We start from the raw sequence: 3,451 nt of genomic DNA, 5'->3' as shown, positions 1-3,451 counted from the left end.
GGTAAGAGACATCATAGATCGCACCATCTCCAATAAAGTACGATTACGACGTTCAGACACACCATTATGCTGTGGTGTTCCACGCGGTGTCAATTGTGAAACAATTCCACATTGTCTTAAGTGAGCACCAAACTCGAAACTCAGATATTCACCCCCACGATCAGACTGTAGGAACTTGATCTTCTTGTTACGATGATTTTCAACTTCACTCTGAAATTGCTTGAACTTCTCAAACGTTTGAGACTTGTGCTTCATCAAGTAGACATAACCATATCTACTCAAATCATCAGTGAAGGTGAGAAAATAATGATATCCACCGCGCGCCTCCACACCCATCGGACCGCACACATCGGTATGTATGATTTCCAACAAGTCACTTGGACGCTCCATTTTTTTGGAGAACGGAGTCTTAGTCATCTTGCCCATGAGGCATGGTTCGCACGTGTCAAGTGAATCAAAGTCAAGTGACTCCAAAAGTCCATCAGAATGGAGTTTCTTCATGCGCTTTACACCAATATGACCTAAGCGGCAGTGCCACAAAAACATGGCACTATCATTGTTAACTCTAACTCTTTTGGTCTCAATGTTATGTATATGTTTATCATTGCTATCAAGATTCAATATGAACAATCCTCTCACATTGGGTGCATGACCATAAAAGATATTACTCATAGAAATAGAACAACCATTATTCTCTGACTTAAACGAGTAACCGTCTCGCAATAAACGATCCAGATATAATGTTCATGCTTAACGCAGGCACTAAATAACAATTATTTAACTTCATAACTAATCCTGATGGTAACTGAAGTGAAACTGTGCCGACGGCGATTGCATCAACCTTGGAACCATTTCCCACGCGCATCGTCACTTCATCCTTCGCCAGCCTTTGCTTATTCCGCAGTTCCTATTTCGAGTTGCAAATATGAGCAACAAAACCGGTAGCGAATACCCAGGCAGTACTATGAGAGCTGGTTAAGTACACATCAATAACATGTATATCGAATATACCTGATTTTTCCTTGGCCGCCTTCTTATCAGCCAGATACTTGGGGCAGTTGCGCTTCCAGTGACCCATACCCTTGAAATAATGACACTCCGTTTCAGGCTTAGGTCCAGCTTTGGGTTTCTTCGTTGGATTGGCAACAAGTTTGCCACTCTTCTTGGAATTACCCTTCTTTCCTTTGCCGTTTCTCTTGAAACTAGTGGTCTTATTCACCATCAACACTTGATGCTGTTTACGGAGTTCTGACTCTGCGACTTTCAGCATCATGAATAACTCGCCGGGTGACTTGTTCATCCCTTGCATGTTATAGTTCAACACAAAGCTCTTGTAGCTTGGTGGGAGTGATTGAAGAATTCTGTCAGTGATAGCCTCTTGTGGGAGTTCAATCCCCAGCTCAGCTAGACGGTTCGAGTACCCAGACATTTTGAGCATATGTTCACTGATAGATGAATTCTCCTCCATCTTGCAAGCATAGAATTTATCGGAGGTCTCATACCTCTTGATCCGGGCGTTCTTTTGAAAGATAAACTTCAACTCCTGGAACATCTCAAATGCTCCATGATGCTCAAAGCGACGTTGAAGTCCCAACTCTAAGCCATACAAGACTGCACATTGAACTACTGAGTAGTCCTCCTTACGGGTTAACCAAGCGTTCTTAACATCTTGGTCAGCTGTAGCGGGTGGTTCATCTCCTAGCGCAGCATTAAGGACATAGTCCTTCTTCCCAGCTTGCAGGAGTAACTTAAGATTATGAGCCGAGTCTACAAAGTTGCTTCCATCATCTTTCAACTTAGCTTTCTCTAGGAACGTATTAAAATTCAGGGTGACTGTCGCGTGAGCCATTGATCTACAACACAAATATTTGAAAGTGGACTTAGACTATGTTCAAGATAATTAGAGTTTAACTAATCAAATTAATTGCTAAACTCCCACTCAAAAAGTACATCTCTCGAGTCATTTGAGTGGTACATGATCCAAATTCACTAACTCAAGTTCGATCATCACGTGAGTTGAGAATAGTTTCAGTGGTAAGCATCTCTATGCTAATCATATCAACTATATGATTCATGCTTGACCTTTCGGTCTCATGTGTTCCAAGGCCATGTCTGCACATGCTAGGCTCGTCAAGCTTAACTCGAGTGTTCCACGTGTGCAACTGTTTTGCACCCGTTGTATGTGAACGTTGAGTCTATCACACCCGATCATCACGTGGTGTCTCGAAATGACGAACTGTAGCAATGGTGCACAGTCGGGGAGAACACAATTTCATCTTGAAATTTTAGTGAGAAATCACCTTATAATGCTACCGTCGTTCTAAGCAAAATAAGGTGCATAAAAGGATTAATATCACATGCAATTCATAAGTGACATGATATGGCCATCATCTTGTGCTTCTTGATCTCCATCACCAAAGCACCGACACGATCTTTTTGTCACCGACGCCACACCATGATCTCCATCAACGTGTCGCCATCGGGGTTGTCGTGCTCCTTATGCTATTACTACTAAAGCTACGTCCTAGCAATATAGTAGACACATCTGCAAACACAAACGTTAGTTTAAAGTCAACCCTATGGCTCCTACCGGTTGCCGTACCATCGACGTGTAAGTCGATATTAACTATTACAACATGATCATCTGATGCATCCAATATATCACATCACTTCATTGGCCATATCATATCACAAGCATACCCTGCAAAAACAAGTTAGACGTCCTCTAATTTTTTGTTGCATGTTTTACGTGGCTGCTATGGGTATCTAGTATGATCACATCTTACTTACGCAAAAACCACAACGTAGATGTGCAAATTGCTATTTAACCTCTCCAAGGACCACCTCGATCAAAACCAATTCAACTAAAGTTGGAGAAACCGACAACCGCGAGTCATACTTATGCGATGAGGTTGCATGTCAATCGATGAAACCAGTCTTTTGTAAGCGTACGAATAATGTCGGTCCGGGCCGCTTCAATCCAATAATACCGCTGAATCGAGAAAAGACTAAGGAGGGCAGCAAATCGAACATCACCGTCCACAAAACCCTTTGTGTTCCACTCGAGATAACATCTACGCATGAACCTAGCTCATGATGCCACTGTTGGGGAACGTTGCATGGGAAAAAAATCCTACGCACATGAAGACCTATCATGGTGATGAACATCTACAGAGGAGATTTAGATCCATGTACCCTTGTAGATCGCACAGCAGGAAGCGTTAAGAAACTCGGTTGATGTAGTGGAACGTCATCACGTCCCTCGATCCGCCCCGCGAACCGTCCCACGAACCATCTATAGCGACCAGACCTCAATCAGTCCAGTCTCTATGCATCTATGTCATCCCTGGATCGGTATGCTGACACGCATAGTACTTCGATGGGTATTATAACAGAGTAGCAATCACACACATATTACAACGAATGTCTCAAAGAGAACTTATTAGAATAA

The sequence above is a fragment of the Hordeum vulgare genome, chromosome 4H, assembly GCF_904849725.1.
Source record: "Hordeum vulgare subsp. vulgare chromosome 4H, MorexV3_pseudomolecules_assembly, whole genome shotgun sequence".
Classification (NCBI taxonomy): domain Eukaryota; kingdom Viridiplantae; phylum Streptophyta; class Magnoliopsida; order Poales; family Poaceae; genus Hordeum; species Hordeum vulgare.
The sequence above is the reverse complement of the archived record's forward strand: the minus strand, read 5'-3'. Positions refer to the sequence as shown.